Source organism: Rattus rattus, chromosome 2 (genome assembly GCF_011064425.1).
Source record: "Rattus rattus isolate New Zealand chromosome 2, Rrattus_CSIRO_v1, whole genome shotgun sequence".
Taxonomy (NCBI): domain Eukaryota; kingdom Metazoa; phylum Chordata; class Mammalia; order Rodentia; family Muridae; genus Rattus; species Rattus rattus.
In genome coordinates, this window is record NC_046155.1 from 93795116 (window position 1) to 93808589 (window position 13474).

Below are 13474 nucleotides of genomic sequence, written 5' to 3' on the forward strand. Positions count from 1 at the left end.
TATTCACCTTCTCTTATTGAGTAGAGGAGAGAAGGGTTACTCAAGTACCCTTGAAGCTCTCAGTACTTTGGGCTGGAACTGCTGCTTGGAAAATGTAACTTATTGTGAGAGGCTCTCAGATCCTCAATTCTCAAACTTTATACTGGATAGTTTAGAGATACCAATTTTGTCCCTCAATAACAACACATTTATTTTCATACAAGTCTAATTGAATTTATCTTGGCTGCCAGGAAGCTCAAAGAAAATTAACAATCAATTAAAATATCATTAGCTTTTAGATTATCTGTCCTTTCATTCCATTAATTTTATTTATACTTGCACATAATATATTTGCTAATATAACTTTTAAAAGAAAGATACTTATAAGTTACGTGTCTGTTATTCACAATAGAAAGACCTATTATTACAAGGAAAAGAACTATGACTGTGGATTTAATTTCAATGTGAAATAGCAGCGTTTCTTTTAATTTATGTTTTGTCGTTTGTAAATGGGGCTACCTAGCTTGTCTGACTTTGTGAGAAATCATTTAAATTTGGTGTCAATTGATAGGATTTTTTTTACTTTTTGTTTTATTTCATTTGCTGGAGATGTAGCCAACTGATAAGGCGGATGTTTTGTATGTACCAAGCCATGAGTTTGATCGAATCACACAAACAAGCCAAAGTAAAACAGATAGAACAAGCATATACTTTCAATTATTAACATTTTGTTGCCTATCAGGTTGACAATATTGATAATATTTTTATTTTTAAGAATTTTATGGAGGAGCATGTTTTAGGGATAGGATTGAAATCTTTTAACATTTCTCTGCTGGGTTGAAGCTGTGTAAGGAAACAAGGCACAGGTGATATCATGGACATTTGCTGGACCAGAAAAAGCTGGGAGGTGAATATCATAGTGTTTGGTGTTAACTAATGTAGGAGAATAATGTGTGTTGAGGCAATAAATAGATGAATGATAGGTCAATTCTTCTCAATAAAGTAGAAGATTTCACTTTCGATGTCTGATAGAGATTATTTCCACCTTTTATTCCCCTGTCTGATGACATTTGTGTAAGGAGAACTCAGAATTCAAGAACCATCATCAGCTCCAAGACAGAAAAGCTCTATTTTCTGGATGTTTGGCTTGTAAGCAGGGAGAGGAAAGTAGAAACTGGATAAAGGGGAGAAGAAAGCCTATTTTTATCTGGGGACTTCAATTTCTGAAATACTTTCACACTGGAGAAACGGGCAAGAGCAAATAGATTGGCCAACATGCTTCTAATATTAAAAAAGAAAATATTGATGCCCTTTAGTATATAGTATTGCCCTGATGTGTGTGTGTGTGTGTGTGTGTGTGTGTGCGTGTGTGTGTGTGTGTGTGTGTGTGTGTGTGTGTGTGTGTGTGTGTGTGTGTGTGTGTGTGTGTTCTTAGTAAACTTTCCATTTAGCTTCAGAGGTCTCTTTGGACATGATTGGGGAATGGTAAATATTTCAAGATCCACAGCTTTTGCTTTTGTTTTTATTTTTAATCTAAAATAGAGGGGACGGTGACAAACAAAGGTCTCTGTGATGTGTTCAGTGCTCAGAAAACTATTGTGGCTTCTGTTTATCTCAATGATGAGAATGTAACTCTCCAGCTTAGAGTTGCAAAAGACTTGAGTTTGACCTAACATCAAGTCATCTACAGTTATTTCTGACTAAACACTTCTAAAAAATAAGGTACAGAATGGTGCTAGGAAAATAAAAACTAGGCAATTTAAGCTGAACATGAAGGAATTACTATATCATTAAGACTGATACTGAGGGGCTGGAGAGATGGCTCAGTGGTTAAGAGCACTGGCTGCTCTTCCAGAGGTCCTGAGCTCAATTCCCAGCAACCATGTGGTGGCTCACAGCCATTTGTAATGAGATCTGATGCCCTCTTCTGGTACGTCTGAAGACAACAGTGTACTCATAGACATAAAATAAATATTAAAAAAAAAAAAAGACTGATACTGAGGCCTATGCAAATTGAACCTCAAATTATGGGACAATCATTAGCCAAAGTCATCAAAAGAGACTGCTGATATGGAGAGAGGTTTTGACAGAAGGATCTGCCTCCCAGGGATGAGTAAGAGTGAAGAGGGCAGCTATCCCAGACATTGCAATATCTGACAAGGCAAGATGACTTTCTGATTTTGAAAAAATTTACAATATTTTGGTAATTACAGTAAGCAGGTGCTGTATCCAGAGGTCTAATATAGCACCTAGAGTTGATAAGTTAGTAGATAGATAAATAGTTAGATTGTTAGTACCCAGTCTAGACATTCTCAACCTGTGGATCACGACCCTTTAGGAGTCTAATGACTCTTTCACAGTGCTTACCTAAGACGATTGGGAAATACAGGTATTTACATTATGATTCACTGATAGCAAAATTATAATTATAAAGTAGCAACAACAGTAATTTTATGGTTGGGAATTACCACAACATGAGGAACTGTATTAAAGGACCACAGCATTAGGAAGGTTGAGAACCACTGATCTAAACAATGGTGAGAGTGCAAAGGTGTTTGAACTTGAAAAATGCCCTTTTAGTCTATGGCAGTGGAAAATTGGGAATAGATATTCTACCCCTACAATATGAACTTCTTTCAGGGAAATATTAGAAGAGTCTGAGCTTCATGAAAATTTGGAATCAAGCATTATTTTACTAATTGAAAGATGCTGGAGGGCTCACTTTGCTGCCAGGAGTACATCCGTTCACTGGGAGTAGCAATGCTAACACGAATATTATGCAGTTAAAGGATCTTACTTTGGAAAATTCCCTGGTTCTGACCCACAGCTGTTGTCAACATAAATCGCATCCTTCCCTTCTTCTTTCTCCTTAGCTGTAACGGTGTAGGTGTATTTATAAAACCAACTGGTAGCTGTGTGGAGATTCCCTGTGGGTTTTTATTTGGGCAGCAAATTCTTGCTTCAGCTCAAATTTTCTACAGCTTGGTAAGTCAACAGTAGTTGAAATAAAATTATGAAGTGCAATCTGTTTCTTTAATAACAATAAGAAAACTATAAGCATAAACTTCATTCATAAAATACAGAAATAATTAGTTCATAATGTTCATGCATCCTGTTTCTCCAGGGCCTTAAGCCGGGCTGCTTCACTGGACATCATGGCATTTATTGATCTGTAGCTCTGTACTAATTTCCCGAAGTAAGGATTATCCAGACTAGTCAATTTTAGTCCAGAGAATCAAGATTCAGCTTCCACTCATTCTCCACACATAGATACTCACCCCATTTTCTTTCAAGAATGCCAAATGACAGCAGATGCTCACGTGATGACATTGATAAATGTGTGAAATAAGTGGATGCAGTGAGTGCCACATTGTCTCTTGGTAAAATGACTCCAGGTCAACCTGAAAAGAAATGAAGTGAAGTGAGTTGGATGGGTGGGATGCTTCACCTAGTGGACCTGGAATTAGGGAGCTCACAAACCCCTGCAGCGTTATCCAGGAAGTGTGTGTGTATGAGAAAGAGGAGACCGGGTGACAGACTGGTAGGGATCAGATATGCCTGGGCTTCAACTGCCACTCCTAACACTTTCAGGAAACTACTTTATGATGTTGGGTCTGATGCTACCCTTAATTTGCTGTTATGACCGAATGACAGATATTTCATGCATATTACAATGTATTTACAGTGCTTAAACATGGATGCTTTCCACACATATTCCCTCTGCTTCAAATAGGATTTAATAACAATGAAACACAGTAGATCAATTATATTAGTTTTCCAGATTTTTAACTCCCAAGATTCTTCATTCTCCCCAGTAAAACTACTTCTCATGGATTATTTCCCAGGAACTTGGTTTCTATTTGGATACAATTTTAGACAAGTTTACATATGTATATGAGTATACTGTTTAAATTCTTGAGTGATGACAAAGAGGATAAGAAAGGAGAGACTTCCCAAGAAAGAGAAAAGACCTTCCAAGACAGAAAATGGCTGTAGCTTCCAATTCAAGAGCTGGCTTAGGCTTCTTTGAGGACAATTATGTGGGGGAAAGTCAGAAGTTGAGGTACTGAGTCATGGAGTTGGGAGGTCAAACGCTATTCTCATTTTTAGGAGATGCTTGACTGCCCAGTGTCAGATAAGTACTTGAGAACACTGAGATTGCCAGAATTTTACCAACTACGCAAAGCAAGGTGCACTTTCCATAATCATTAGAGCCTGTGTTCCTAGCATGTTAAAGCATTTCTTAATGTGTGATTTTTCTCTCTGCCTTTTCACTGCAATTCTGATGAAGTTTCTAAGGGTGGTCCAGTGTAAAGGAAAATTTTAACACTGGGGCTGTCAGAAAACAAGATCTTAGAGAAGAGTAGAAATCTATTTAACATTCTAATGAAAATGATTTGGTTTGAATTTTGGCCCAGCTGACACCAAAGACAGTGGTGGCAGGCGAGCCTTTTGCACTAGAGTTCTATTAGTCTCTCCCTTATGTAGCAGCAGAAATGCCATTAGAATTGCAAATTAAGTGTTCTCTATAGCTCTGCAGATTCTCCAAACAGTATCAGTGTCTTGAACTATCTGCCTTTCCATTTTCCAAGCGTTTCTTCCTTTAAATGATTAACGAAGAAAGCCTTCCTAAGACAAAGTGAGAAAAGCCAGGGTTAATGGTATAGTAACTACAACACTAGATCTCGCACTAACAATTTAAAATTGCCAGAGAACGTTAGTGCAATAGATTCTGGAATTTGGAGTCATACTGCTCTGGGCTTAAATTGGAATATACACTAGCAGTGTAACCTTGCAAAAGTTAGATAATGAACTTACTTTTACATTAAATAGAAATCAAATCATATATGCTCTATAGGGTATTTCTATTAAATACCTGCATGTGATGAATAGTGGAAAAATCATAAGCATCAGCAGTCTTTATTTTATCTCTATGTTTTAGGAAGAAATGAATCACAGATGAGGAAAGAGAGACACTGAGATCTTCAGTCACAAACTAAATTAGAGGCAGACTCAGAATGTGAATTAGAGTCTTGTTCTCTATGTATCATTGGGATAGATCCACTGTGCTACAGGTTCTCCAACAGACGGTCCCTCAACACTCCGACATATGTGAAAGGAAAAGATTTGACTGTACTTTTTTGGTCCTTTGGGAATACTCAAAATAATATCGTGAATATAGTACACAGAGGCTATGATGTTGAAGTGTGGGTCCAAAAACTCTAACCATGTAAGGTACAGGGTTATGTTATTGTGAAGTTATTAAGATGATTAATATAGGACAATTGCTAAAAGTGTAGATGAATGGATGATGAATTTCTGCCTGGTTTTTCATTCTGTGGTCCATGTGACAATTTAGTTTCACAAAATTAATTACTTTCTTTGGCTAAAAAGTTAAAAGTAGTGACAACACGACGTAACTGGAAGGTCGATGACAGGCTTAGGCAGGGACAGGAGCTACCATAAGCGCTGGTGAGAGCTGGTTTACCAAAGGATCTCCTTCCTGCAGGCAAGCACTAACTCATCATTGCCAAGCTTTCTTAGCACATCATCAAGCAGATGAAATACAGGTGAGACAGATCCAACAGAATGACTTCTTTAAAAAAAAAAAAAAACAAAACAAAACAAAAAAAACAGAAAATCACATAAACTCCTTTAGCTCTCACAGTTAAGATGTACTGATAAGAGAAAAGAAGCCAAAGCCCTAGTCATCACTAGGAACTTCTGCCTGGTAGGGCCTCCAAACACACACTATTTGTAGATTAACTGAGAAATAACCCTTTGCTAGGGAGTCTCAGAGTTAATTCACTTCAGGGCCAGCCTGATCCAACCAGCTGCTGTAAAAACAGGAACTCAGCCTTAACCACAGCAGGCTGAGGCAACAGCCTCTCCATATAGTTCAAGTTCCAAAGTAAAGATACAAAGTAGGTACAGCTACTTTTCAGATAGAAATGAAACTTGGATAAGTTAATAAATGAGTCAATGACTAAAGAAGCTGAGGATGAACAAACTGGCTTGAACTCGTATTCCGTGGTTTCTGAAGCATGCTGCCAGGGTAGATATGTGATCTTTCCATGCCATAGGTAAATACAGTATTAGGCTGGAATTAGGAAACCTCTGCAAGTTAGTCAGCCAACACGCTGCTATTGGGCCAACACTGTGAGGTGCTGCTTAAGAGGCCACTGGCATATCCACAGAGCATAGTAGTAAAATCATCAGAGGTCACCACAGTGGGGTCCCATGACATATAGAAGCAGTTGTTGCTGATGAAAACACTGTCTTTCATTACATTGAAGGGGGAAAAAAGCTATTTAGAAAATTATATGAAGCATTCTTCTGAGTGGAGAAGAATGGATAGTTAATCGATATAACTATTAAGTTCATGTGATTATGGCGAGTATTTTCTTTTGCATTTTAAACAGATGCATGTGACTGTTAGGCAGGATTTACCTACAATCCCCTGGCCATGCACAGTTTACATCATTCTCTCTGCTCTGAACTCTTCTAGATGCCACTGTCTGTTTGTTCTCTCCCCCCCACTTCCCTCCTCCTCCCCGCCCCCCCAAACACATACAATACCTTCCATAACATGGAGAGGTCATATCAGTTTATACAAATCTACCTTTAGTTTTATTTAACTTGGGGTATTTTAGTAAGCACACCCACACACATGTCCACAATAAATGTATGCATGTGTTTGTGTTTGTACAATAATTAACTTGCAAATCTATTGCCTTTAATATAAAGAAAGAATTCAAAAGCCTTCAGGAATAGGTATTTTTTTACAATCTGTAAACACAGATGCATAGTTTAGCTCAGTGACGAACAGTTTTAAGATCCATCCATAACATTCGATGCTGTTTGAGTTGATAATTTTACTCCATCAAGTAGCCCTTTGGGCATTCAGTAATTTATGACAGCTTAATACATGATTAGGAAAGGTTTAAGAAATAGGAATGCTCAAGTACATTGGTTACCTTTTCTTATTACCCTATATACCCACACACAATTTTCTTAAAAGAAAGCAAGCACATATTGAAAGCTTTCCATATGCCTGTGCAGTCTGTCCATTGAGTTTTATGGTACTCTTGACCAAAAAGAATTTGCGAGGTACTGGAAGTCACTACCACTGCTGCTTGCTTCTTGCTGGATTATGAGAATATGTCTGACCCCACCCTGTGGGATTCTAGCCCTTGGCGTCTCAGTTGTTTACTCCCCTTGAACTCCCAAACAGCTCCTAGGTACCATGGTACTGACTCCCAAAACTTCACCCACAAAATGTTAATTCACCTTCTTAAGATTGTTCATTAGGTGTGAAGTATTCTGCTTCATTCTTCCTTGAAAGGAAGAGGTGGCTTGCTGCCTATTTTTAAGGTTTATGAAGTCTTTATACATAGTCCTTGCTACATTTTTTTCTTTCAGTCCTGGAGCAGTCTGTTAACTAACCCACAACTCACACCAAAACTTTTACACTCCTTTTCTCAATAATTTACTTGCAATTAATGTGTTCAAGAGTATACATGTGGCACACCTGTTTTTTGAGTCATAATTTTACCATTTACCTTTTCTAAATCACGAAAATAATTGAGTTGTGGCTAATGATGTGTCTCAATTGCTGGAGTGCTTGGCTAGCATGCCTGAAGCTTGATCTTCAATTCCCCAACATCATCTAAATTGTACATGCGGGTCCATGTCTATAATCCCTGAACTAAGAAGGTGGAAGTGAAAAACTATAAAATTCTTTCGTCACACAATGTATTTGAAACCAGACTGGAATACATGTGACCCTGTGTCAAAAATAAATGTAGACAAATAATGTAATCGGCACTTTCACTTTAAGACTTAGAATGGGAATATTTGTAAGAAGACATAATATGGTACATGCTTACACCTCAGTGGAATATATCAAAGTATATGTCACGTACTTGTGATGCTCCCATTGTAGGGAGTTAATGAGGTCAAGACTATTTTCATTACAGCACTGAGCGGTCATTTTCCTTTTAAGCTATGATGAGATTTGAACTAATGATGCAAAATTAGTGGCAGACAAAGTTGATGACTCTTAACATAAATCAGGGTAGTGAGGCTGGGACCATTGCACTCTTTTGAATCACTTCCAGTTTGAAAAATGACAACATGCTTAAGGACCTAGGCAAACCTCATTTTTATCAAATCCTGGACCTAGAGAACACACCTGACATTCCATACAATGCGGTGCTCTTGTCATAATCTAGAAATTCACTAAGCAATGACTTGAGTTTTAAGTTATGAGATGAACTAGATACTTGCTCAATGGACATTATTTTATTAGAAATGAAAGTAGAAAAATTATGAATATTCACAATTGGCTCTTGGTTGGACATATTTATGACAATAGAGGAAACAAACACGTCACTTCAAGGAAAAACCTTTGTTTCAGAGGGTAAAATATAAACATCTAGGTAAAATCTAGAGTTTTAAGAAGCTTATAGCTACTACTGTGGGCTTGATATATGCCTGACACTAACAGATATCTGTGCTGAGATCAGGGGTGATATGAGCAGACTCCTGTATTTTAGGATATTTCACAATAAAATGTATCAATATTTCAGATGTCTAAATAACTAACTGAATCAATATTTCTCTAAATCCGTCATAAATAACATAAAATACAGTACAGATGAAACACTCATCAAGACATAGAATAGGTCAACGGATGTAACACACACAAAAAAAGTATTAACGTGCTTTCCAGTTTCACAGTGCAACTATACTTTAAGAACACCACTCGTCTAATTTTATGCTGTATCACTATCTGGAAAAGCTATATAGCCCTTGAAAGGAGAAGACACAGAGATCCACAGCCGATCATTAGGCAGAGCTTAGGGTATCCTATAGATGAGTGGCAGGAACGAATGTAGGAGCCAGAGGGTTTAAGAATACAATAAAAACACGGCCTAAAGAATCAACCAACCAGAGCTCACGGGGTTCATAATACTGAAGAGAAAATCAGGGAGCCTCTATGGGTCTGACTTATATCCTCTGCACATATGCTATGGCTGTGTAATTTGGTGTTCTTCTGGGTCTTCTAATAATGGGAGCAGGAACTGTCTTGGACTCTTTTGTCTATCTTCAAGATCCTTTCCTTCCTACTGTGTTGCTTTGTCCAGCTTTGATATGAGGGTGTGCACCTTGACTTATTGTAAATGTGATGAAATTTTGTTTTATTTTCCTAGGTGGTGTATTTGTTTCTGAAAAGAAATGAATGAGGAGTGGATCTGGGGAAGAGAGGAGGCAATAAGTGGAGGGGGGAGGGGAAACTACAGTAAACACCTATTATATGAGAGAAGAATTGGGAAATTTAAAAAAATGCTAAAAGCATAATTTACAAAAATAAAGATAATGAATAAAAATGACACACACACAAACATAAACACATATGCAATCTTAAATTTTCAAATTAAATATATGTCTGGCTGGATTTTCTTTAAACACTTCAATGTAAAAACAAATAAAAATGACTGAAACATAAAAGCAGATATGAGAAATCACTTAATAGGCATCGACCAAACATTTTTAATGAAATAAAAGAAATTAAAGGACACTATTCAGAAAAAAATTCAGTTTAGGAAACCTACGTATTTGTTGCAAAATAGTTCAGAATCACATAGACTGTATTATTTTATAATAAATTATTATTAAATTCTCAGTTTTAGTTTCTAATACCTAGAGTATCAATTGATGTAACTCACATCAACATAAAGCTTTAAAATCATCAATGGTTTTAAGTATCATAAAAGTATCTGTAGACAACGAGCTACTGCTACACATAACTTGGCCATAGATGCAGGCAAGTGGAAAGTGCTAAATATAATATCTCTACCATCTGCTACCTTAAATCCCTGAATCAAGTTGTATGTCCTAGAAAATTATCAATAAATTGGGAATAATTACAGTATATAGCTATAAAAATCATTTGCTGCAGGAAAGATTTGCTGGCATAAGTGTCTGTTCATACTCTGGCAAGCCTAGCCAGAGAAACAAAACAGACTGAGTAACTACACTGACAAATACTGCTGTTATGATCACCTTAACTTATTCTAGAGCAATGGTACTTACCTCCCCCTTCTGCAGGCTACAAATGTGGTGCACTTTCTTCTTACTCCTTTTATTTCCAAAGTCAAATCTTGGAGACTAGGCTTTGCCTTTGTCCTCACAAACAATAGTGAAGGTCTCCTAAACCATAGACACCTTGTGCAGAATAGTATTTAATTTCTGTTTATGTAACCCATATTTGAGTATTAATGAATAATTACTATGTGTCTCACATTGATAACATTGTGAATTTAACTAAACTAGCTGATATAATTTTTACATGGGTGTGCTGAGTTTAAAAATGAGTTGGTGGAGCAAAACATCTTGATCAAAATATATTAACTAGTATAAAAAATAAGTGAGTAAAAAAGAGAGACACGGCATTCTAATTCAAACTATATAATTAGAAGTTGAGCTTATAAAGATTTCTCCTTGCCTTGCCTCTTCCCTTCCTCTCATCTAAGTGCTCAATCATTTTCTGTATTGTATTTCGTGTTCTTATTGAAAGCTTCATTTACTTGCTTGTAAGGTATCAGTGATTATGCGAAGCACCATCAAATTAACTAGTGTTTATAGACAAAGCATTACCGATGAAATTAACAGGATTCATATAAACTGAAATGACAGGGACATCCACTTATCTGCATTATAGCAAGACTGATCTGTTGTATGAACAGCAAATGTTTCGTTTTGGTTTTGCATCAAACCTATGAAGGTTTATGTACAAATCACTTTTAGTCACCAACAAGTCACCTTATAACAAAATTCTGTTTGCTACAAACCTATTGTCATCAAAAATTCATTGCCATATTTTACACTGATAAAATAATTTTGAGCCTAAGTTTTTAAAAACTAGTTTTCCCCCATTTGAATGACATTTTGGGATCTCTGTAACTGGAATATATATTAGGGAAAGTACAATAGCTAAGTTTGCAAGGCAACCAGAGCTTTTGACAGATAGATGTTATGTTCCTGAGAAAAAGTCCTTCATGATGCATAAATTGGTCACACTAACCTCTCCTAGGGCTGAAAACACCATTATCTATTCAGAGAAATTTGACAGTTTCTACTGACTCTAATTGCAATGCCAGCTATATGATAGACAATCTTTGGCAGACACAATAACTTCTCATTTCAAGAGAACTTCATAGTACTATGCAATCTTTTGGTAGACATTTTCAACGACAATTAGGGGCCCACATTTAGTATAAACTCAAATATGCAATGCTATAAATCAAAGTAATCTAACTTTGTTAATAACAGAACAAGCACACATGCGTGTAAGGGCAAAGAAATTGCATGGCACATACCTCCCAGCCTGATGGTTGTCAATTTGGTTTTGTGTTACAAAAATTATAAAACATATTCCAATGTTATATACTTACAAGTATAAAAACGTGCTCTTGATCTCTTGATCTCTTTACTTCTCTTGCTCTTGTCTCTTATCCTTTTCCCCTCTCTCCTCATTCCCCTACCCCTTTCCTCTCCACTTGCTCATAGCTGGCCTCTACTCCTCTCCTCCCTCTCTCTCCTCTCCTCTCCCTCCTCTTCCTCTCCTCTACTTTCCTGTCCTCTCCACAGAGTGTATATATTCTGCATTTCTCTGTCTCTACTCCAACTCCCCTCCCCATGCTAAAAGTATATATATATATATATATATATATATATATATATATATATATACACACATGTGTGTGTGTGTTCTTATATGTATACTATATCCAGCAGGAAAATTTACAGGGTCTGTGGATTTTGGACATATCTTAGTGGTAGTATATTAAATTAGAATTGAAAAGGCACTGAGTTCAATCATCAGTACCCATTTATCTTTTACCCTAAAATATAAAAATTGATGTAGTATGTAAAATATAGAAGTAGTAGTGAGCAGGTTTGAAAGACTTTGAAGCATAATGTTATAAAAGAGTAACGAATCCATAATGCATAAAGACTTGTTTGACATGAATGTAGAACTATTATCACTTATTTATTATATTAAACTCCTGTCATAATTATTTTAAGAAGGAAAACAATTATATATAAATGTTCATTTTCTATTAATCATTATTTAATACATTCTAGAAATCAAAGTTACTTTTCCATTGCCATGATGTCATGGTATCTACCATGACCAGAACAACTTTATTTGGTGCTTACAGATTTAGAGGGTTGAAGTGACCATGTCTATCTAGGTGGGGAGTATGGCATTAGGCAGACAGGCATAGATAGCTCTGCAGTAGTAGCTAAGAGCTCATGTCTTAAGGCACAACCAAGAGGCCAAAAGAGCTAACTGAGAAATGGCATGGGCGTTCAAAACATTGAAGTCCACTCCCAGTGGCAACACTCCACCAACAAGGGCACACCTTCTAATCCTTTCCAAATAGTTTCACCAACTGCGGACCAAGTGTTCAAATATATGAACCTTTGGGAGCCGTTCTCATCCAAATCCCTGCACTTACCTTGCCAAATGAACTCTGCATAATGGATGTAGGCACAATTGTAAAATGTTATAATTGTTCAGTAATTTTTCATTTCACTGTTACTAGCGGCAGTTGGAGATAACCCCCATGTCTAGTCAAACTGCGCTAACCATCTCAGAACTCTGAGAACCGCATGTAAAAAGGTAAGAAGGCTGTGGGGGGTTCTATTATTTTGCTGCTTTCAGATTAGAAAAAAGTAGATAAAGGGTGAAAAATAAATGGGACTGGAGCTAAACCCTAATGGTAGTGTACGTGCCTCACTTGTGCAAGGTCCAAGGTTTTATCTGTAAATAAAACATTCAACTTACTAATTAAATACACAAAAATATAAATTGAGTTGTACTACTAAAATTTAAGCTACATTTCAACATGGCAGGTACACCCACACAGATTTTGTTATTTGAATTGTCTGAAGTGACATGGCCATGTATGATCTGAGCACTGGCATTTTCTTCTCTCCAACAATAAAGTGTTCATTGACTGAAAAGCAGACTTTCTTAAAGACATTCTCAGTGTAAAATTCATCTTCAAGAAGTGAAACTGACCTACTGTCAAGATTACTAGCCTATCCTATTTGATAAAGTGTAGACCAACACTGTTTCTCTGCTGAGAGAGTGCTCTATAGGCTTATATTTGACATTAATTAGGAAACAAAAATCTGTTGTGTGAAGGCCAATTCTAGAATTTACAATAAAATAAATTTAAATTAAATAAATAAATTAATTACTTTTTTTTAAAAAAAAAGTGGAAAAGGATCTCAGTAGATCTACAAACAATACATAACAAGTTCAGAATGCCTTCATGACAGAAGTCTTAAAGAAATTAGAATGAGACAGATCATATGTCAAGATAATAATATATAAGTGACCCATCTACATTCAACATGTACTAAATAGGGACAAATTGGGTACAATGACATGGATACATGTTAGACCAGAATTGAA